We start from the raw sequence: 26,220 nt of genomic DNA, 5'->3' as shown, positions 1-26,220 counted from the left end.
TTCTGGATTGTATCTTCAGGCGAGGAAAGGCTTCGCTGGTGTTTCTTGGTTCGTGGTTCATGGTTCATGTACCAGCTCAGGTTCATGATAATTGTTCAGTTGAGACCTTGTGGTCATTGTATCAAACTCTTGTGTAACCTTGATATTGTAACTTTTGGATTCCATGGTATTTTTGGAAGCCATGTATTTATGGATATTGTAATATTATATCGGTGGAATGTATGTTTATTCAGTTGCTTTGATCTTATGTATAAATGAAATATGGATAAATAAATGCATTGGAATACTTTGATTCTTTCATTGTGAAATTTAGATGTATGTGTAGTTTTAATCATTAAGCATTTAATTTACCTAATTAAATGGACAATTGGATTAACCATGGTGTTAATATAATCTACGAATTAATCTTCATTGGTGACCCTTAGGAAATCATGTGTTAGACTTCCGTTGTGTTATTAAACATGCAATTGTTATAATTAATGCACTTAATCTTAAAAAAAAAAAAACATTTCACCCTTCAGTTGCCTAGTTGTGTTGTTTTCCTTTAGGGTTCTTGGTGGGGCACTACATATATATATACATATGTGTGTATATATATGTGTGTGTGCATATACATATATGTATATGTATATGTATATATATACATATATGTGTATGTATACACACACACACACAGATATATATATATATATATATATATATATATATATATATATATATATATATATATATATATATATATCTTTTTGTTATGTTGTTTTTGTGTGTTCTTTTTCTTTGTGTCTTTTTTGTGTGTTTGTTCTTAGTTTTCTCCAGTTTTGAATCTTATCTTTCTATTTTTTATTTTATTCTCTTCCTCAATCCGCGTGCTCTCTTTCTTTCTCTCCCTCTCTCATCTTTATATTTAGCCTAGATCTGCAACTTACCATCTTTCAACTCCTTTGAACTCTCATCCTTATAATGAATTATGGAGTGTGATACGAAACGTTGATGATAAAATTTTTTTCACACAATCGAATCTAGAAGCATCAAAAGAATTATAGCATGGATTGTGGAAATCTAATAGCATTAAATCAAGTTTTATTGTTGAAAACAATGAAAAAAGATGAATAAGAGTTAATAATTAGATTATAATTATATTGTTTGCTTTATATTATATTTTATGGGATAAATGTTGATTATAAGTTCAATTTACATATTTTAAAAAAGGTTTATCGAATGAAACATTTAAAGCTACAATAAAAATAAAAAAACTTTATATTTTTAAAGAGTCATTTCCTTCAATGAGCATGAACATACATGCTTTTAAAGTGTTGTTTCTATTACAAATAAAAAATAGATGAAAAACAAATAATCTTAATTTTCAATTTAGAAAAATTGAAAACAACTTGTATGTTACAAAATTGTAAACATAAAAAACACAATGTTTCTAAATTCAAAAAATAAAAGTTATATGCATACATAGATCAATAATGTTTCTAAATTCAAAAAGCTGAGGTTAAATGCATACACAAATATTTAATTTATAATTTCCAATTTAGGCAAATCAAAAACCATTTATATGTTTCTAAATTTTAAAAATAAAAATATAATGTTTCTAAATTCACACATATTCTAAAAATAATATAGTATTTTACATGACATTTAATCTCTTTATAGAATATATAATTTTTGATTTCCAATTTAGATAGATTAAAAACAATTTCTATGTTTCTAAATTCTAAAAATAAAAACTAATATTAAGATATTATTAATTATAACCTTTAAAGTACTTAATGCTAAGGTTAATATTGATGTTCAATCACTTCAATCAAACCCTAATACTAAACCATATTGAACTCTAAGACTAAACCAAATTGAATGCTAACTATAAACCAAATGAAATTAATTAATCTATGCTAAAGTTAATGATTTTTTAAATTTGATATCTCGTATTCTACATAAATTTTATTTATTAAATACAAGTATGCTAGTTTTAATTTAATAAATTTTAATAAAATTAATTAGTTTTACTGGATATAATTTTATGTTAGAGTATTTTTTAATATAATTTAGTTATTTTTAGTCTATTATATCTATTCATTTTTTTGTTATATAATTTTATATTAGTAAAAAAAGTTTATCAACACTTATAAATAATTAATTGATAAATAAGCATTTTTTTCTCTATGGTATTAATTTTTTTTATCATACACAATTGAATAATGATAAAAATACCATAAAAAGTATTAATTGTTAATATAATTTGTTTTGCTAATATATTTTTTTTCTCATTCATATATATACATATATATTATCCTTTTAATAAACATTTTTTCAATAATATTATATCCTCCAAACATTTATATAATAATATGGTATTCTTTTTATCCAACTTTTTTTTCATAATATTATATCCCTAAAACATTCATAATAATTTAAAATTATATAATATTTTGCGTTTTTTAATATTGTACCTATGTTTTTTAAAGAATTTAGTATATTAATATATACTAATATTAAGGTCCAAGGGGTTGAGCTTAACTGGCTAAAACACTGGGTTCTCACTGTGGAGACCCAAGTTCAATTCCCAATAGGGACATCTAAGGTGGAATTCTAAACTATGACTCTTGGCCTTCCATAGGATGGGGAAGGTCTTGGGGTCAGATATGTAATGGGGATGGGGCCCCTACTGTGTCCCCACTGGTTCATAGCTCCGGTCAAAAGCTATTCAGGCTTCGGCCAATTACCGATAAAAAAATATATATATTAAGATGCATGGTTGAATTAATTTTCAATATAGATTTTTAGTGTGTTTTTTATTATGAATATGTTTTTAATATCTTCATCTATATCTCCCTCTATCTCTATTTGATTATCTCTCTCTCTCTCTCTCTCTCTCACTACCTCTGTATATATATCACTTCCTACTTTTATCTTTATATTTCTATCTCATCCTCTCTCATTCCCTCCTAATCTCTCCCTCTCAGTATATTTAACTCTTTCATCTCTAATTGTTCATCTCTCCTCTTTATCTCTCCCTCTCCTTTTCATATCCCTTTCCTCCTATATCTCCATATCCACATCTATCTCTATATTCCTTTCTATCTTTATCTCTTTATCCCCCTCTCTTGCTCCCCCGCTCTATCTCTCCCTCTTTCTATCCCTACCTCTCCTTATTTTTCCCTCTATCTCTGTTTCAAAAATAACATGAGCCTATTAGCAATGGAGCCTAATTATCTTTGTACAATTTAAAGGTTTTATTTTAGTCATGTCTAGAACCCTATTAATGGATGCATAGTAGATTTGAAGTTCTCACTTCTCCATTGAGACATTTGTTGCATAAATTGAAATGACATCATTTGCAAGAAAAAAAATACATTATATGATAATTTTTAATATAAATAATTTAGGGTAAATCAATTAATAAAATATGATAACTAAATGACATTATAATAAAAAAGTTATATTGTCATGTCTTTATCTCTCTCTTTTCTCATATATCTCCATCTCTCTCTTTCTCCCTCCCTGTATCTTCCTATTTCTCTCTCCCTCTCTTTATCTCTCTAGCCACCTTCATATCTATTTGTCTATATCTACTTCTTTATCTTTGTTGTCTCTCTCTAGATATCTCTTTATTTTTGTCTCTCTCCCTCTCTCCTCTATATCTCCTTATATATCTATTTATATTACTATATCTCACCATCTCTCTCTCTCTCTCTCTAGACTCATATCTCTCTTTCTATTTGTCCATCTCTCTCCCTCTCATCATCTCCCCATCTCACTATACCCTTGTATCTCTCCCCTCTCTACCTCTCTATATATCACTTCCCATATCTATCTTTATCTATCTCTCCCTTTCCCTTGCATGAAGCTAGCTATAATGGCTATTGGAACCCTTCCCCTAATATACTATATATTATTATTAGATCTATATTTTATATAATGTAAGTTGTTTTTTAAATACTATTGTTATATTTATAATTATGTATTATATTTTATAATAAAAATTATTGGATATAAATATAATATAGTTATAATTATTACTAATTCAAAACCCTAAAATTGTACTCTATATTTATTTTTTGGGAGCATATTGTTGATTCTTATATCGGACGATAGCAAGAAGGGGTTATTCTGAGCGCCATGATTTTTTTGAAGATGTGAGAGATCATTTGTGTCATGCTCACATATAAAAGGTAAACAAGTTTTTTTTTTCTTTGTTGGACTTAGAAATGTCTTTTAGTCTCTTTCTCGCCATAGTATTCTTATGCAATTACTTGGTCATCTAAGTTTTGTTTTGAATTAATTTGTTTTTTACAATCTTCAATGCAACAAAATATTTTTCATGCTCACATATTGAAGGCAAATAAGTGCAAAATATGGCACCCCCATCAAATAAGAAGCATCTATAATCACATATGGGCTAGGCACATTTACCTCCACCATGAAAACTAAAGATATCATCATTATCGTCATTGTCATAGCAAAAAGTAGAGCATAGATATTGTTTTGTGCTACTCTTGCCATTTCCATACCCAAGTCATTTTCTTGATTACAATCTTGGACTATTTTGGACTAACTTCTCAAGTTGTTAGTGTGACTGCCACTTTTGATTCTTTGTTGAAATCATTCTTTTGTTACAATATTCTACGTAGTTCTTTATTGGACCTATAAATCTATTTCAGTTGTCTTGTCATCACACTTCAAGCTAACTGTAACTATGTAGTTATTTGGTCATCTAAGGACAAAAATAGACATTCTTTCTTATTATGGTCCACACATTGGTAATCTACAACATGACATGTTCATTAATTCATAAGACAACTATGTGTTAGAAAATTATATTAGTTTCTACTCTCTTATTAGTGTCAAACTTTTAGGAAGATATTGTTGTATTTGAAACAAAGAAGCATAAATCAAGAAAATTTGTGAAAACTGAGATTAATTAAAGAATGAAAAAAAATATAGTTTTTCCCAATAAAATGTGATTTAAAATTTTTGGATCCACAATTTTGACTTGTGTCCCCATTTTATGTAGATTCTTTTGACTATAATTGTGATTTTTTGGAGTTTTATGTGTCACATTTGAAAGGAGGAGTAACATCCTCTTATTATTTATCCAACAAAACAAGATTAATAATCAACATTTATTGCTAAAAATATCTTCACATATTTGGACAATACCAACCAAAAACTTTCTTTACTATCTACGAAATGATCTAAAATGAACCATATATTGAGGTTTTATCTTTTGTGGATATGTTATTGTTTCTTTTTGTCGAAGTACATTTAAACCATGTCTCCAACATGAAACTTATCCCCGATCTTGTGTTCTACATTCACAATGATTGCAAATTTCATACAATTTTCACCAATATTCACAACTCCACCATGTCATAGTTGTGGCACTTAATGAACCCCATTGCGAATTCCCCTTGCATGTTTTACCATGCATCTTTTGCTCTCCCTATTTCCCTCTCCATCTCTACTCTCTATTTTTCTATCCCTTCATCTCACTCACTCTCCTCTCTATATCTCCTTATATCTCTATCTCTCTATTACTTTATCTCACCATCTATATCTCTCTCTCTATTTTTATCCCTCCCTCTACCTCTCTCTCTTTATCTATTTTTGTCCATCTTACTCTCTCACTGTATCTTCATCTCTACCTCTATCTTCCCATCTATCACTTCTCTCCTTAAACTTTTGTTGAACAAACAACATTAAACAACATTATTTGCTAAATGACCTACCAAGTGCCTTAATATATTGCACAAGCATATGAAAAAAAGAGACCAAAAGTTTCCTTTTGACCTTCCATAACTCTTTGGTGTACCCATTGCACACCAAGGTGAGATTGCTAGTAATATGGCATTCTTTTTATCCAACTTTTTTTTTCATTATATTATATCCCTAAAACATTCATAATAATTTACAAATATATAATATTTTGCATTTTTTAATATGTTTATTAATATATACTAATATTAAGATGCATGATTGAATTAATTTTCAATATAGATTTTTAGTGTGTTTGTTTTTTATTATTATGAATATATTTTTAAAATATTTCTTAACATATTATAATTTTAAGTTGGTTTGATTCACATTATAGGCGTATAAACCTATGATTATAATTTTCAAAATTAAGCATGAACTTTAAAAAATTTAATAATTTTAGTATAATATTATTAAGATTTTAATATATATTAAAAATAAAAAAATTAATGTTATATTTCTTCCTATATTATAGTATTAAGGTGGATGTTTGTATTTTCTATATTGTATTTTTTAAGATACTTAGTTATTTCATATATATTGAAAATCCAACTTAATATTAATTTATATTAAATTCTGAATTTTTAACAGAACATTAGTTCAATACTAAAAAAATGTTAAATATTATATATTTTTAAAAATAAAAAATGTTTGATGAATATAATATTATTATAAAAAATTGATTAAAAGAATATTATATATGTATGTGTATATATAAATAAGAAAAAAAATCTTTAAAAAAAATTATATTAACAATTTTACATATATTATTAACATAATTTTTTAATTTTTTTTTAAAACTATGTGTAGAAAACTTTTTAATGTGACCGGTTGCGTTGGCATGACTCGCCCTCCGGTTATGTTGGCACCACATGTCCTCTGGCTCCACGTGAATGCTTTTGACCTGGAGCTATGAACCTGTGAGGCCACAAATGAGAGACCTCATCCCCACACTTCATTTGATCAAACTTACGAGCACAATAGCCTGGTGAAAACACAGAGCAACATAACATTATATATAATAAAAAACTAAAATTATACTAAAATTTGTTAAATTTAAAATAAATAAATAAAAGCTAAAATTTGAAAACATAGTTAAAAACAAATAATCTAACATTATAGATTAAAAAAGTACCAACAAAAGTACCAACAATATCCTCCATATATATTATAACTCTTAAAGAAAAAGATTGCCTACAGGTTAAATACAGAGGAAGGACGAGTTAAATGTCGATGAAGAACAATTTTGTTTGTCATCTTCATGGGAACAAAAATAAAAATTGGAGTTATTAACAAAAAGTTTCAGTAACAAATTCAATCAAAAAACACATTATTTACAAATGTGATCTTTCGTTGAACTCTCTATCCTCTGTGCACTCCACATTGTGCATATTGAGAAAATGAATACAAATTTAAGAGGTTTAGGTGTTGAAGAAGAAATGTCAATAAAAAACAAATCAAAACCAAGATTAAGAAAACTTAGATTTTTTTTTTGGTGTGTCAATTGCCCTTATGCCTGGGTGGGTACTGTCTGAAGGAAAAAAATTATTTGGATGTGAATTCTTTTGGTAATATTTGATTGTAGGTGTGATTTTTTTTTTAAAGTTGATTGTGGGTGGTTTTGTTATGGTTTTACAATTAATGGTTTTAGACTTGCTAGGAATCAAATCCAACAACTTCAACTAAGCTTATTTGCATTTGAATGTTCGATTTATATGGATCATGTTAGCTAAGAATCAAACATAACAATTATCGTTAAGCATTTTGTTTTTCTAAGTGTGGATTTACCCTCTAGAAATGAGGAGATGGTATGACACTTGCTAGGATCAAAATTAACACCTTCGACTAAGCTTCTTTTCTTGTTACAATAACTATATGGAACTTGCTAGGAACCCAACTTGACAATAAAGAAGGGTAAAAATTTATTTAAAATAGAAGAAATACAACAACAGAAAGCAAAAGCCTAGCAAAGAGAGGATTACAAAGACTTGTCTTGATCAACAAGTCGATCCAACTGATGAGACAATTCCAGAGAAAGTTGTTCCCTATCCTCAATATACCAGCCCTCCACAAAGACAGAAGCCCACTTAGCAAGACAATCAGCCACACTATTCCATTCCCTGGGGATATGAATGAAAGTAATAGACTCAAAGGAATTACAAAGCAAAAGAATCTGACGAATAACCAACTGTAACTGCCAACTAACACCATCACACTTTTGCTGATTCAACAAAGTCACCACAACTTGGGAGTCCGACTCTACAACAGTCTATTGCCAACGAAGAGTACAACAATGCCTTAATGCAACCAAAATAGAAAAAGCGTCCATATAATTATTCGTGTGAAAACCTTTGTAGATAGAAAACAGAAATTGAACTTGCCCCAAGCTATCACGTCCCACTCCACCAATACCAGCATGTCCAAGATTGCCCCTTGAAGACCCATCAGTATTGATTTTCAGAACACCAAGAGGAGGTGGGCTCCAATGGGTCACTCTAGAGATCCTCTACAAAGGATGACAACACCTATTTCTCATAAGTTGTCGAGTCATCTACTAGTAAGTTTCTTTTCACTAGACCATTTAAAGTATGAATTTTTCCTCTTAACAATGAGGAAATAAATCTAGATTTCTAGAAATCGATCTTAGCACCTATCACTAAGCTTCTTGTCACTTGAACATTCAAAATAGTCTTCATACTTTATCCACCATCTCATACTTATAGTCAAGAAAGCCAAAACTTAATATAGTTGAAGTAAGATGTGTCTGATAAATGATTTGGAAGACATCCATTAGCCATTTCAAGAAAAAATAGTCAACTGCATGTCAAATGCCTTGTTGATATCAGACAGAGGAATTTCGTGACTAATGAACTTCTCTAATTCAATTCTTGCACAAGGATGCACACAAATTTAGTACTAGCCACAAAAGAGTCAAAACTAAGTTGCACCCTTACCAAATTCGTCCCACAGTTAACTCTAAATGGTTGTGTCTCATTGTTGTAGATTGTTGCTTTATTTTTATTTTTTTTGTCGATAAAGGCAGAGCCAAATATTTGGTACTAAAGAGAAAATTTTCAAAGTACAAAATTTAGCAAAGGTTGATCCTTTCAGTCCTTCCCAGTGACTGAAATTCAAGAAAAGGACTAAATCCCGATAAAACATTTAGCCTCTTTAAAAAAAAATCAGAATAGTTCATCTTAAACATAACATAACTAAAGTTTCTACTACCTTCCTCTTATATTTTCCAAGTTTGTTGAAAACTATACAAAAATTCAAATAAAAAAATGACCACAAACATATATCTTTCTTTATCCACACACAATGTCAATCTCTTGAAGCACGTCCCCGACCTCTACGATAACCACGACCACCAACTTGACCCCTGCCTCGACCATACCCACACCCATGACCACCCTCAATTCCATTCTATGAATCTGTTGGTTCTTCTCCGCTTGAGTGAGGAGAATCATTGGTTTTCGTAACAGCGAGGAATCCGTTCAGGATGGCAAAATCTCTGAACACAATCTCCTTATCTAGGTCCTAAGTTCTGTCTATTAAAACTCTCCATTTTAAATAATCCGTTGCCATTGCAACAATTTGCCTGTGCCTCATCAAGGATAGCCCCTTAAGGTTGATTAGAAAAGGGTAGAAAGTAATGGTGTCACCAAGCTCATTAATTACATCAAGATCCTCTGACCTCAGAATTACAGAACCGAGCATGACATATTTCATAACCGTATTTAAATCCCCTAGCAATTCAAGCTCAAATAGTTTAGAGGCAAGCGCTCTAGTCTCGGCTTTAGAGAAATTGGCATCCAAAAGGGAGGTGACAAATCTAGAGGAAATATGTACGTATTGTCCCTATAGTACTCCCTTCTATCCAAATGACCCTACCCAAGGATAATTTTCTGTAGCCAATATGATCAGAGGGTTTACAGTGCGGAGGATAGCCAATATCATTAGAGGGTTTATAGTGCGGAGGATACGTTTCAATCTCAAGTCCGTGATTTATTTGAAGCTGCACCAATGATTGGGGCTTGCCAAGGATATCAGAGTGTCCACTCCAAGCATGCAACCGGGCTTGGAAACTCTTTGATGATGAAATTTGAGGACCCTACCATTGCCAAATCTGATGCAAAGACCTTCTATCCAGCCGAAGGAGAAGTCCGACTTAATGATAAAAAATTATGATGGCAGACAATGAGATGCAGAGTTAAACGAGTTGCCTTCATTAATGAAGGCGTTAGTCACCCTCAACTTGATCTTGTCCTTTTAATAAAAACATTCTCTTGACATGACCTTCTCATCAGAATCAAGGAATGCATTAACTCACACTTCCACATTAACCGCCTTCCAAGACAAGTGCGCTATGAAAATGCCTCGAGCTTAGGAGCCGTTAGAATGATCAGATTCCAGAAAAAGCTGCCTAGATCTTATAAGATCCTGATAACAGGTTTTCAGTCGTCCAAAGCCATGGTAATAAATGAGATTTGACTAATTTAATTAGGACAAAAGCCTAAGCATCCTGCCAAATTTAGAGATTTCCCCCGCCTTGTTTGGGAAATAATTAAGTCCATTTGACAAATTTATCTAAACAATTTTAGAGAAGAGAGGACCCCACCAATTGCGTTGGGAAGAAAAAAGAATAGAGGTCCTTGGGATTTAGAATGACTTTCTGGCAAAGAGTACCTCTTTGAGTGACTCTCCAGCACATCAGAAAAATAAGGGTGACCTCAGCATCTAAGTCATCATAGAAAAGCCCTTGATGGGAATAATCAGATCTACTAGGATCAATAAATACATTTTAACGTTGGAAGGAACTCAATAGATCTATGATTTAACAAAGGGTCTGATAGGATTAATTAATCCAGCAATGTCCATTGAAAGTTTAAATTTTGTAGAAAAGAGAAAATGGTGCGAAGTTACTGTTTAGCCTCATATTTTATTTTTAAACCACCATCTTGGAGGATGTTGACCCAGACGGAAAAATCTAGCAATTCTACATAAATAATTATTGACAATTCTTTATATCTCTGAGATTGTTCGTCCACCACACCAATTTGTGTCCTTCTGTAGCTGATTTTGATAAAAGATCCACTTCTGAATTGGCTTCCCTATAGATATGTCTACAAGAGAAGTTATCTAGCTTTCCTAGAATTGATAAAGTTTTATCCAGTAAGGCTTGTAGTCTCTAGTTAGGGGTCCTAGCCGTTCTCATAGCATTTATGACTATAGCAGAATCCCCTTCAATTTCAAGATGCTTGATTCCTCTCTTTGAGCATTCAAAGAGACCAATCAAGAGAGCATTAAATTCAACTATATTGTTGGTATCCAGAGGAATGGAAAGAGAAATTTTACCTAACCACAATGACGGTTTTCTAATTGCTATCAACTTCTAATGTTATTAGCATACAATTAATTTTGTAGCCCTAGGAGAAACAAATAGAATTGTCATTGATTTCAAAGAGACTGTTTCTATTTAAAATTATATGTATCTGTAGACGTATAAATCTGACCACTTTCTTAAATAAATATTTAATATTTATTTTAACCCTATCCCCCTATTAATTAAATCTTATTTAATTAATTTCTTCATTTTCATCTATTTGATTAAATAAATGATTCAATTTATTTAATTAAATTCACCTAAACCTTTTCTAGCGTTTAATTAAATAAATCACTTTATTTAATTAATTCCCCTTTCTCCCCTTTTAATTGAATTTACATTTAATTAAATTGATCCTTGCAAATAAATAAATCTAATTTATTCATTAAATCCCTCCACTTGTATTTATGCAAGTTGCATCTATTTTAGTTGAAATAAAGTAAATTTATTTTAATTAAAATCATTTTCCCTCATCCACTTGCATTTTCCTACATCTCCCACTTTCCTCCTAAACCCCTTCTAGATTCTTCTAATCACTTCCAATTTAGCCTAATTCATCTCCTAATTATTGTCACATTCCTAAGTAAAAGGAAGTCACTTCTCAAAAACCTCCAAAGTCTACAATAGACATTAAAGGCTTTATGCCTTCAAATGGTTAACCTCTAAAGTCTTCCAAACCATTAAAGGCTCTTACATAACCATTTATGGTTAACTCACCTTTGACCTTTGGTTAGAGACTTTCCTATAACTTAACCATCCTTTTGATTCAAGGGTCTCATCAAACACTTATGGCTTTGACCATAGTTATCCATTTAACCCTTGTACAAGAGTTTACCCCTTGGGTAAAAGCTTTATCCATTGGATAACCTTAACCTAACCTTAACCCTTACCTCCCAGGGTAACCTTCATGTATTCTTAGGCATTTAATGCCTCTTGCATCTCCTCTCAAGCAAGCTTTTGTTGACAATTGTCACCATTTCATTGGTGAAAATTGTAAACATGGATTGATTAACTTTCAATCCAAGCCCTTGTTAAGATTATTCAATCTTAACCATCCATTGCCCTATTTTCCCTATAAATAGAGCTCTCATTCTTCATTATCTATATCTCCAAGTTTTTATGCATCTACATTATAGCCTAATTTTCTAAGCATTTTAGCCTCTCTTTGTTAAAACATCATCATAGCATTTAGAAGCATTTTTCATATCATAGAATATTCATGCTAGGCTAGTATATCATGTTAGGATAATTTATTAATCTTTTATCATATCATTATCTTCATCTTAACTTAATCATCATAGTTTTAACACATCATATAGATCTTAGAATGCATTCATGCATGTAGATCAAATATCACTCGTTCTTGGAGTTGTCATTCCTAAGTCATTTGCTCAATGATATGAGAGCAAAACATTGTTTGTAGGGATCATGTGAGATAGATAATAATGGGACACCCATTGGGAAGTTAAACTAGTTCAATTAGTTTATATACTTGCACCAAGAGTCTCATTGGTATGTGGGTCTTTTGATCTTGATTTATTCATTTTGATCACCACATTTTCCTGTGTACAGTATCTAACAAATTAACTAGACAAAGACTAACTTGAATTTATTTGTTAAGAACTTCACCATATGATACACTTGTTTCAATATTTTTCATATAGAAACTTTATGGAATAGAAGCCATTAAAATGAAAATGTGCTTCTAGTTTTAGGGTTTTAGTGGTGAACAATTTGTAACACAATCCAATGAAAATATTGTTGCTTTATTATTACCTAATCACAATGATGGTTTTTTGATTACCATCAATTTATAATGTTATTAGCTTAAAATTAATTTTGTAGCCCTAGGAGAAACAAATAGAATTGTCATTGCTTTGAAAGAGATCGTTTCTACTTAAAGTTATATCTATATCTAACAAATTAACTAGACAAAGACTAGCTTGAATTTATTTGTCAAGAACTTCACCATATGATACACTTGTTTCAATATTTTTCATAGAGAAACTTTTTGGAATAGAAGTCACTGAAATGAAATATTCTTCCAGTTTTAGGGTTTTAGTGGTGAACAATTTGTAACACAATTATAAGATTTGTTCTCATTGGAAAACACACCATCGTGATCCCTTATCAGGCTGTTAACTATAGTGCTCCTCTCTTTCTTGGAACTAAATCTTATCTGGAACTAGTCCTTGGAACTAAATCTTCTTTGGAATTAGTCCTAAAGTTAGAGTATCCATTATTGTTGTAGCATCATTTTAACATAAATTAAGAGTGTACATTATCAACAAATAAGGGTGTACATCATAGATTTCTATTTCTATTTCTTTGTAATGTTAAGATTAATTACAACTAAGGTGCATTTTTATATTTCAAGCCAAAAATATAAGGATATTACACTTCCACTACTTGTCTCCAGTCATAGACTTCTTAACACATTTACCTACTATATAGATTGATGCTGACATCACTCTTTAGCTACAACTTACTGAGGAGGAATTAAATATGCATTTAAAATGTAAAGCTTGGATACATAATAATGTTGATAACTCTTTTTTAATGTCTTGATTTTACTTATTTTGTAGGATTTTGATTACGAAAGCTGAAAATAATCAACAACTTAATGTTGCAACTATTGAAAAGGTTAAAATGCTATTTGCGTACTTATATTGTTTGAAGCAATGTTGCCTTCTGTAAATGACTCCATAATTACCTTTCATTAAAAAATATTTGATGCAATAGTTATCTTTTGTAAACATAAAACCTTTTTAGTTAAACTAAAAAATTTCGTTCTTAATATAAAAATACTTCAAATAGTAATTTTAATACCTCTATCTCATAGTTGCATGCTAGAAAATTAAATACAAATCTCTACGATTCTGTCTCAATTTCAAATGTTTTTGGCTTTGAACATTTAAATTTGTCTATGCATCAAAATTCAAATACATTGTGAAATTTCTTGAGTCTCAAATTTTCCGATAAGCATAATAATGTTATCAAGAAAATTGTTTACAAAATTAGAAATCTAGACAAAAAAATAATTCTTTTAATATTCTCACAAAGAACAATAGTTTACCATTTTTTAGCAAATAGTAGGGACTCATGTTGTATCCCAACTCTTGTTAATATAAAGGCTTCATATGAATCAATATATGCTAATTTTATAGCAAAATATTATATATCATAAAATAGATTCTTTTAAAAATCATAAAATTTATAAAATTAAGTTGTTATTGTTTATGACAATATACTCTAATTTGAGAGATGACTTCTATCTTAAACTTATTAGTTCCTCCCAACACCTAGGATTACTTGTGTATCCATTGGATACAATTTATTTTTTTAGTTAACCAATCATGTTACTGAATTTAAAATTTTTATTTGCATTTCTATAATTTCGTTATTTGTATAATTTAAACAAAATCATTTATTTCTTTTGTTATTGGCTGTAACAATCATTTTAGAATTCAAAATTTTCCTCAAATTATTTAATTATATAGTTCCATCTTGTTCTATTGGACAAGGCATGGAAAAAAGAAAATTTGGAAAAATCTATGAAGTCTCCAAAAATCTTATCTTCTTTAATGCAAAGATAGAGAGACCCAATTGAATGCAACCATTTGTTTTAGAAATCTTCAAAAATCTAGACAAATCTTAATTATTGAATATAGGTAAGTAAATAGTAAAGATATGGAACTGTTCCCTCATGACAATCTTTGCAATTTTTCACCGCAAATCAGCCATGGAAATTAGCAGTATTGTCCTTTGTAATGTCACACCCTCCATATCCTTACAACCCTATCCCAAAATGGATGCTATAGTATAGAGTAAGTTCTCTAAAGATAGTTAGGTATGTGGAAACAAAGACAAGGAGTAAGAAAGGTTAAATAATTGCCTCAAGAGACTTGGTCTTGACTTGGCTATCATTATTGAGGAGGCTGAAATTGTAAGATAAGAAATGACCTGGCTAGAAATAATTAACTCTATCATTCAAGAAACATATAGATAGGTCATAGAAGGTTGATTTGTTATCTAATTTATAGTTTAATATTAATCTTTGTCATAAGGTATAACTATATGGTCTATCTACTTACTTTTAATAAAGATTTTAAATTTAATAATTGACTTTAGCAATTGATGAGTGAAAAAACAAGATTTGTGTGTACCAAATAAGCATAAAAGAACTAGCAGGGATAACATTTTCCCAGGCATACTCCAAATACTTGCAATTCTAATATGCCATCTCTTACCTTATTTTCCTAAGGCATTCTCACTTATCTTCCTACTCAAAAGGGATTTCCTCCTTGCATATAAGTTGCAGTGCCTCATACTAGCAATATCCTCCATTATTAATTCCAAGAGACCGCCTTTTCTCTGTGTACCCCCCTCTTTCATAATTGCTTACTTATTACCATGTTGTTGGTTGGTTCATGACTTCAAACTGAGGCTTACAAGTGTCATTTGCACTGTTGTTAAATGCAACAGTCTGGATCATTCAGGGGCATTTTATAAAGTATTACAGGTGGGATCCAATCCAATCCATCACTTTGCTGCCAAGGGCTACAATTTAAATAAATGGTTTCCTATCTAAATGTATACTTTAGGCTTACATTTGGGCCAATCTTAAATTGCACACACCAAGCAACATATTAAGTTTAGAGAATATCAATTAAAATTATAAGTGTTTAACACTTTTAAGCCTAAAAGTCAACATATTAAGTCTAGAAAATGTCAGTCAATTCTGAGTGTTTAACACTTTTATGCTTAGAAATCAAAGCTTAATGTGTGTGATTTAAGTCGACTGTTAAATTTGGTGGTGTACACATAGAATGATGATGCTTACAATTATAAAGGATCATAAATTGTTGGTTTGTTCATTACACCTTAGACCAATATCGGTACCATTTTGCCAATTGTAATGTCATGCCCAGGGATAACTTTAAGAAACCCCCCTAGGCAACTGTGTAAAATCCTGGTGAATCAGACATTATTTTCGGGGGGGAATTTTCATATCGATGGCGAATTTTTTTTTTAAAATGATGAAAAAATTATTTTGTATTGGCGATTTTTTTTCTAGGGTACGAAAATGCCATAAATTTCTAGCGAATAATACCTTGTTCTATGGGGAAAATATTTATTGTGGGAGGCGAATAATTATTGTTAAAAGGAACAAATATATAATTGTATGAGCGAAAAATTTTACTCTGAAGGAAAAATTATTTAAATGTATTGGCGATTTTTATCCACCGCTTGAAAATTATTTAATTTGTTTTGGCGAATATTTTTTTATTTATGGTACAATATATAATTCATTGACAATTTCATAAATTCATTGCCATTAATAGACAAGGCACATCACATCACATAATACATTGAGTCCGGACTCTGCACGATTTATCAATAAGCGCGGCCTCTTTGACACGGAAAGGGTGACACATACCTAAAATCTATCAATGATTTTAAACCGTTCAATGATCATATATCAATGGCTGAAGTTTTATTTCGGCCCAATTTTTTGAAGAGAACATAGCTCACCAAAAAGTGCCCGGAATGGAATTGGATTCAATAGACACATATCAAATGTCACAAATCATGATCGATAATTAAATAGACTAAAAATCAAACCCAATAAGTGACACGAGTATGGTGACGTGCTAGAAAAATGGCAAAAGTTGTGGGACCCACTACATCTTAAAATAGGTACCATCGACCGTCGGATGAACAAAGATCAATGGCTTAGGGTGGATTTCGGGGTGAATGTGGGAAGTGAACAGATTTCTGAGAACTTTGCCTGGAAAAGTGACACAAGTATGGTGGCGTGCCTAAAAATTGGCAAAAGTGATGGGACCCACAACAACTAACAACAGGTACCATTGTTCGTTGGATGAGCAAAGATCAATGGCTTAGGGTGGAATTCGGCCCGAATGTGGGAAGTGAACACATTTGGGAGAACTTCGCCCGAAATTGAAACGTTTTAAATTTAATTAAATTAAAATATAAGTAAGTCTGTAAAGCACTTTTTCGGACGAAAGTTTAAAATTATTAAACAGACTTAAAAAACAAACCTGTAAAGCCACAACAGGTACCTTGGTCCCTCGTCCGTTGGATGAGCAAAGATCAATGACTTAGGGTGGATTTCGGCCTGAATGTGGGAAGTGAACAGATTTGGGAGAACTTCGCTCGGAAGTGAACGTATTACATTTAATGTCCTCAGAATTTATACTGAAGTAGTGAATGTTTTGTCCTTCAGCATCGAATAGTTATTAATAACAATTAATAAAATTACAACATGATTCTTAATGTCCTCAGAATTTATACTGAAGTAATGAATTTTTTGTCCTTCTGCATCGAATAGTTATTAATAGTAATTAATAAAATTACAACATGATTCTTGATATTTTGCCTTTAGGCTTTACTTTTCTACTTTTTAGAGTTTTCAAAATAAGAGACTCGTACATCATAATCGTCTTTCATTTCTTGGATAAACCTGTAAATCGAGGGAGATTCAGAAACAACTACTAGATTGAGGAATGCAAGTTGCAACAGAAACTGTCTGCACCAATCTAGTGAAATAGAAATTCCAATTTCCGGGTAAAATCTAGAACACCGACATCCCACCCTTTTTCCTTTTGGTAATCTCGTGGTCCAATTTGAGGGTTAGCATTTTTAGGTTTTTATCTAGCATTATTTTGAATTATTGACAATAATAGTGATGGGGAAAACGGGAAGCAATAGTTCAACAAGAAGCCAAGTGAAAAACAAAATGTACCTAACCGAACTAGTTAAAACACCAGGTTTCACTGATGAATACCATGATATTTATGACCCTGCTATCCATGGTGAAAAGTGTATCATAGATATTAGATATACATTGTCTAGTAAGGCATGAGATGCAAACAGGGTAAATTTACTGTTTTCAACCCAATGTTACAACAACAACAAAAAAAAAAAATTGCATCGTGGGATGTTGGATTGGGAAGCATGGTGTTTCCTGAAGTATTCCCTTGCCCTAATTTTGTCATGGTCTGCGCCGAAAATTATGATGAAGATAAAAAAAAAATTGTCAATAAAAATACAAAAGAGGAAATTCTATCCATAAATGAGGGAGAATTTGCTCGTTTGTTGAACCTAGGATTTGAAGCCCAAAACTCAAACGTCCAAATTGACCTTGAAAAGCTGGCAGGGAATTATGAGAGTCTCGATCCAAGTCACAGAGATTCATTTATCAAATCTCTAATAAAGAGTGGTACTAGTATTGTGTTGGATCAGAATCATAAGCCTCCTTATGATTCTAACATTTTTGTTCCACGGGTTGGGGATACTATTTCCTTGCTGTCGTTTTGCCTAGGATTGGAAAATGATAGGGAAGTGGGTGTAAGCCTTCTTGAAATGATTTATAATATCCATTGTGTAGGTCAGCTAGTAAGATATAATTTTGTTGAGCACGTTGTTCAATCCATGCAAAAACAATTACTAATGATCAAAAAAGGTTCCTGTAAGACATTTAGGTTCTCATCCTACTTGTGCTATCTCCTTCTATCCAAGTATCGTGCAATATTCGAGACCAACAAGCTTCAAATTGTGAGATATAAGATTGATGAGAAGACTGGGAAGAGAACAGAGTGTCCAATATATGATTGGATGCCAAAGATAAGGATGCATGATAACAGGAAGAACTACAACCATTTTGTAGACTTCTTTTTGGCACCAATGTATAATGAAATTACAAGCACTCCAATGCCTAGGTTGCCTATGTCTTGTAGAGATTGCATTCAACTCGGAAGTCAAATAGAATTGGCTGACTGGTTCTTCATGGAAGAATTCATTGTGTTAAGGTTTTACGAATTGGCAGTAAAACCATACAGACTTCCAATACATGTGACAGATAGGGTATTTGCATTAGAGTATGTACGGCAATTCGAGAGCACAGATAGGCACTTCCATGGTCAGCAAAAGAAGAGCATATTTCCTTCCTTGCCTTTCTCATGTGGAGGGTTCACATTTGAGAGAAAAGCATTCAATGTGGCACATGATTTTTTGAGAGTTTTTAACTTTGGTGATGAGGGTCTCTGGCAGTATGATCCAATCGGTGTAGTTCAAGAAAGGCTTAAGAAAAATGGGAACTCTTCAGCGTTATGTCAACATGAAAGTAAACCATTGCTAGAAAAGATTAGAAACATGGACTCCTGGGATAAGGTTAAAAAAGAGATGGAGAAAATTGCAGCTGAGAAAAACATTTCAACAGAAGAAATTTCATCACAAATTATGGCATTGCAAATGCACACAGAGAGGACAACAGAGGAGGGCCAGGGCATCCAAACTAGGAGGTCCTACAATTTCTACCTAAAATCTGCTAATCCATCTAACAAATCTATTCCCAAATCAATTATGCATGAATGTAAAGAGAATTATTTCACTCAAACCAAAATAAATGATTTTTGGAATATGAGGAGGAATCTTGGTGAACCAAAGACAAGTGCAGAATTTGAGAGCATCGATGAGGATGCAGTGTTTAGCAAATTGTGGGATATGGAGCATGGCGGGACTGAAGGTGATGATGATGAGCATGAGGTTGTCGTTGAGCCCCCTCCAACAACTACTACAGTCCCGAAAATATTAGGTGGAGTCAGTGAGTCCATGAAAGAAAAATATAGCAAAGGGGCAAACCTTGTGGAAAAAATGGGTTTTGAAGGTGGTGGTCTAGGTCCCAAAGGAGATGGCATTTGGTATCCACTTCATGTACAACTTCCATCACAGTCAAAATCAAAAATTCATCTTAAACCAGTCATTGGACTTTATTCTTCAGATTCATCACGGATAGGTACTACTCATTACCCTTAGGGTCCACCTACATTTGTTTCAGGTTCAAATCCACAACCACTAGGTCCACCACCACATCATGGTATTCCCATTGGTGGTGAATCAAGTGCCACTGCCACTAGTGGGGAATCTGGGGATAGTATTCCTATTATTGTTCAGTCAAGTGTCGCTGTGATTGATAGGGTTGGCATGGATACTACTACTGATACTAGTTGTCTTGGTGTTGGACAAGGGCAACATCAAAATATCTCTCGCAAGAGGCCACTAGAGGTAGATACTCAATCTCATACTATTGAGAATCCTATATCAAGTGCCACTAACACTAGGAATCAATCATTTGTAGCTTCAGATCAGACACCTCAAAAGACTATGAAAACTACACATGAAAGTGTCAGTGGGAGTGGGATAGCATCAGGAACTGTTGTTGGTAATCCTAGTCAAGCATTAGTTAAAACCACAAGAATAAGTGGAACTAGAGCCTATGGTATTCCTATGTCACCTTTCAAACATTCAATTGCTTCAGCAAGCCCAGATTTTCAATTTCGTGATTACTATGAAAAATATGAACACACAGCAAAAGCAAATAAAGAAAAAAAGAAATCATTTCATAGGAATTCCGTGTCTGAAGTTGTAAACGAACAGCCTGCAAGGAACAGGGTATTTCCAACATATGACCCACAAAAAGATATGATGGAGTTCATGGTTGTTATGCCCCGGGCCCATCTAAAGATAAAAATCTACCACACAGTCAGATAGATCCATCTCAATTTCAAGTTAGCACCCTTCAAACGGATTTTTCCAAAGTACATAATGTGGAAAAAATTAGTGTGTCAAAAAGGACTAACGAAGTGGTCTACACTTCACTGCTAAAGGTGGAGAGAGAAAAAAATTAATTGGAGAAAGAAATAGAAAAGTTATAGGCAGACTTGGAAAACGAAAAAATCAAGGAGGAAAGCAGCAGATAGCAAGTGCAATGATTTACAGAAAAGGATAAAAAATTCGGGTTTTGTAGTAGAAATTGCAGAGCAGGAGAAGATGGATGCAGAATTGAAGGACCAGACAGAAACAGTAAAAAATTGTTGAGGAAAAAGCCAGTTTTCAAAAATTATACAAAAGTTATGAGTCTGCTGCCGCTGAAATGAGAAAATTACAGGACCTATTGGATCATGGGAAGGAAAAAGAAAAACATTTGCAAGAGGAAGTAGAGGAAGAAATAAAAAAATGTGCACAAATGAAAGAAGACCTGCACAATGCAAATGATAAAATAAAAACTTTGGAGGATAGATTGAAAGATAACATGAAAAATACAACGAAGTATATACAAGAAAACATTTGGTGGCAAATAATGCAGAGGAGTGAGAGGTTGTGTGAATGGTTTCAATTCACTGAAAGTATGAGACAAATTTTTATAAAAATCAAAGGGCACTATGAGAAGAGCACACATGTTTATTCAAAATAGGAAATGGCAAAAAAAATTCTGAAAGTAGTCTACAGTTCTAGTGATAGCTACTTGGCATCCAAGGGAATTAAGAGCCGCATTGATGCCACAGTTAAGACATCATATATCATTCAAAAATGCCAGAAGCTAAGGGAAACATCAGAAGTTATGGAAAGTTGTGGAAAAAAGATAGTGAAGCTGTAAGAAAAGAAAAATAATTTGATTAAACTTGGTTTGCCTAAGCCTGTTGACACATCAAATAAATTTATTGGAGAAGAAGCTTACAAAAAAATCATGGAGATAAAAATGAAGTTTGATTTAGACTTTCTTTCAAAGGACACAACTCCCAAAAGCTTTCTGGAATTCATCCAACCATTTACAACTCTAAATTCGGTATTAGATGAAACAATGATGTCAAGTAAATATTCTAAATATGGAATGTTGACAAAGTTGGAGTTGACTTTCCATAGTTTACAAAATATTGACCTTCCATCAGACGAAGAGTGGAGCACCCTACAAAAACTGGCACAAAATTCTTAAGAATCATAGTATTTATTGCACAATTTTCTTCTTTTATTCTTAATTTCAAGGTTTTATGTTTTTTCTGTTTGCTATTTTGCTAATCCAGCCTATGAATCTATGATGCACTCGCTATTGCTATTTTGCTAATCCAGCCTATGAATCTATTTTATGAATAGGAAAAAAACAGCACTCGCTATTGCTATTTTGCTAATCCAGCCTATGAATCTATGATGCACAGTGCAAAACTTGAGCCAGTAAATTTGTATTCTCAAATTCTCCCTTGCTTTAACATTTATTCATTTCTCTATTTCTAATTAGTAGGTTTTAGGCACTGCTATTATCTATGTTTGATTTGTCATGGCATGAATTAATATTTAATTTGGAAATCTGTTTTTTGAACAGGAGACATCAAACATGTACCGGATGTTAAATTGCTAATATGGCCTGTGATGGCCATATAAATATATACCGAGTTTGTGATTTTGATGTTCAGTGTTCACATGTTGCAAACTTGCAATTCGACCTGAAGCTGTTGTTGCTCCCTTGTTTCTATAAAAGGGAATTCAGGGTCATTTGCAATTTTGCAAAGGGTTCTGAAACTTTGTATTCACTTTTGCATGGACATTGGAGAATCACACAGGAGTTGTTGTTGCTCACTCGTTTCTATAAAAGGGAATTTAGGGTCTTTTGCAAAGGGTTCTGAAACTTTATATTCACTTTTGCAATTGGCATGGAGAATCACACAGATTGGTGTATTACTATTGAATGAATTGTATCATATGGCTATATTTTGAAAGAATTAATGAAAATCTAAGTTCTCTACATGTGTATTACTATTGAAAGAATTGTATCATATGGTTCTGAAATGTATCACACAGATTTGAGACTCAAACATGTATAAATAAACAATAAACATCTCTGTAATTGTACAATAAACACATTATGGTTTTTTTTTATTATACTATTTTAAATCTGGAAATAGAAAGTTGAAAAATACAATTACAAATCAATATTAAATTCTAATTGCAAAAAGTAATATGCTTTTGTAATATGAATGATGAGATACAGTAATAAGATTAATAAATACCAATCTCTTACAGTTGCCATTCATCCTCATCAAATTTAGTGCTTTCTTGATTTTGATTCTCGTCTGTGGTTTCTTCACTCCGAGTCTGAGTCTGCATATCTTCACCGCACTGCATCTCAACACTACCATTAGGTCCAGTAGTCCCACTGGCACTTTGGTTTGAAGTGTTGCCCAAACCTCTTCTTTCACATTTGGACCTCCAGATTTGCAGTGCCCTATCGTAAGGAAAAGTGTGGACATCAGACCTAGATGTATAGAGCCTCAAGCAATTTTCCAAATTTTTGTCTAGTTTGTTTCTTAGCTTTGATTTTAGGAACCCCAAAGCACTAAAAACTCTCTCATCTTCCACCGAACCCAATATCATGGTAAGACATAAATCAGCAAGCTTCACATATTCTGTCATTGAATCACACAAGGATGGGTTCTCAGCTATATATTTCCAAAGCCTTGTTACTGATCCCTCTTCATGGGGGTTCTCCATTATGGCATATTGTTGTTTCATAGTGTATGCAAAATGAGATGATTGCTCTCGAAGATGAGTTTCATCTAATATTCCATTTATAGTTACTCCATTAAATTCTCTGGATATGCAAAATTATTTTATCAAAGTCAGTAGCTTACTTCGAAAATTAGATGCACTGTTGAGGCTCCAATAATGAGGAAACATAATAGACATGGCTTCGAGTAGGTTGTTAGGAAGGAATCTGCTTCTAATTTGTGAGGAATGATCATATGCAATTTTCTTCACAGAAGTAGTTACAGTCTCAACAATCTTGTCGAAATCTTCCTTTATAACTTTTGCTAGTTTCTTCCTGGGGCACTTTCCTAGTTCCTTAGGGTCGACCATGGCATAGAAGTGCATTGGTATCTCAACTCCCTATACATTGGCACATACCTCTCCGTCTGCACCGATTTGTAAAAAGTTATCAAGATTGTTCAAATCTGTGAGTGTTCGCCACTTAACAAATTTTTCATCAGATAGTGTTGGTTGATTTCGATAGAGATTGTCGAGGGTCATGCATGTCATCTTACAGAGCGTAGCATATTCTGCAATATATAGAGCTCTTTTTTGGGAAGCCTTCATAATATTCCTCATTTCCTCTAGCATGGGCAGAAGAGCTGCTAAAGTTAAGAGTGTCTCTAAATTACTTAACCTGCCAAGAAGTTCAGGAAATTTTGGTTGATCTGATTCGTCGCGAGTTGTGTGAAATAGTCCAATCAAGGATGGATATTTTGAAAACACTCGATGTGCTGGACCATCCAAAGAGATCCATCTAGTATCATTATCCTTGAGAAGCTTGTTCCCATCAGTTAATCCATCAGCAAAGTGTTGAAATTCCATAAATCATTTGGGACTTCGACAGAAGTGTGAGTAGAGCTCTCTAATTAAAATTTCAATTTTTTTAACCGAAGCAAACTTGCTCACAATTCCAAAAGCTAGATTCATTATGTGAGCCATGCAGTGAATTGCAGTAATGTACGGTGCAAATGAAGTTTCAATCTTTGTACAAAGACCATTCCTGTGACCTTGCTTTACCGAAGCTCCATCTGCTCCAACACAAACCAATTTTTTGGCTACTGTCATGTCATCCATACCTCCATATTCAATTAAACTTTTCTTTACTAGTTGAAATAAATTTTCTGCTATCGCACTCTCCATTTTAGCAACAAATAGTAGATGAGGTTGGTGGGTATGATTCTCTACAGTATAAACATGCATGCATACCCATGAAGTATTGTCTACTGCCATAACTTCATCTAAAGAAAATGCAATGAAGTTTGACTCTCTTATTTTTTCCTATACATCTTCTTTTTCAACCTCAGCAAGACAACTTGCCCATTCCCATCCACTGTTTACTGACCAGTGTCTATTAGGATAGTTAGGAACTTTCAAAAAGTGCAATAAACCACTAATTGATGGGAAATCTATCATAGCATGCCCTCTGCTCAAAATATGAAAAACAACGCTTAAGTGAACAACTTTTCCCAGTTGTTCTATTTGCATTGCTTTTCCAAAAACAACTTCAATAGAACCTTTAACTTCAGCAGGCTTCGTCTGTAATTTCTCATGAAAATAATACTCTTCGGCATTCCTCACATGCTTACATTCATCCTTTGTTTTCCATCTTATCACTGATGTTTTAACCCCGTCTATCATTTGTTTTTCATAAACTTTACCCATATGCTTTTCTATGGTGTCAAATTTTAGCTACAACCTAATTTCCTTGTTATGTTTCCAAGTACAAATCTTACACCTGCATTCTATTGGAGGCTCACCTTCAATTAGATTCTCGACTGGTTCAATGAATGGATACTTTGATGCCCAATTAATTTGAAAATTCCTCATTGACATATCCCACTCCCGATCCTTTTTTGATTATGGTTCACCCTTTTTTGATATGGCTTTTCTTTTCCCCTTCTGTGCATTATCATCAATGGCATTACCACCCAAGTCGATTATATCATTCTGGCTAACTTGAGTATCTATCATAACCCTCTTTTTGGACCTTGATATGACTTGCTATTATTATTATTATTATTATTATTATTATTATTATTATTACTACTACTACTACTACTACTACTATTATAATATTAATTTTATGAGTAATGTTGGAAAGAAAAGATAAATTGAAATAAGGTTGAAGTTTTTAAATAAAAAGGAATGTAAGTGGTGAAACACACATGAGGTCATAATTTATTTAAAAATTGCTTATTCTCTCAATATCCTAATTGAGCACATGGTGTAGGAGAAATAAGAAGATTCTAGAAAATAAATCTTAAATTCAAAATATTAAGGAATAAATATTAGATTTAGCAAATATATGACATGAGAGTTACAAAATTATTCTATAACAAGAATAATTATATTCATGGCATTTTGTATGACAAAGGAGTTACAAAATGCATTTTTGGAGGAGAGTTTGAATTTGAATTTTGAATGCATGGTCAAATGTAACCCCCACTATGACAACAATCATTTTTGAATGAAATTAATTTAGAAATTGTTTATTTTCTCAATATACTATTTAGCACATGTTGTAGGAGGAAATGAGAAGGTTCTAGAAGAGAATTTCAATTCAAATTTTTGCATGTAACCCCCACTATGACAATTAATCATTTTTGCATGAAATTATTTTGGGAAAAGAATATGAAAATCAATTAGTTCTTTTGTAGTGAGAAAATGACTCTCTTTTCTATATATTG

The sequence above is a fragment of the Cryptomeria japonica genome, chromosome 4, assembly GCF_030272615.1.
Source record: "Cryptomeria japonica chromosome 4, Sugi_1.0, whole genome shotgun sequence".
NCBI lineage: Eukaryota > Viridiplantae > Streptophyta > Pinopsida > Cupressales > Cupressaceae > Cryptomeria > Cryptomeria japonica.
Note: the sequence above shows the minus strand (reverse complement) of the source record.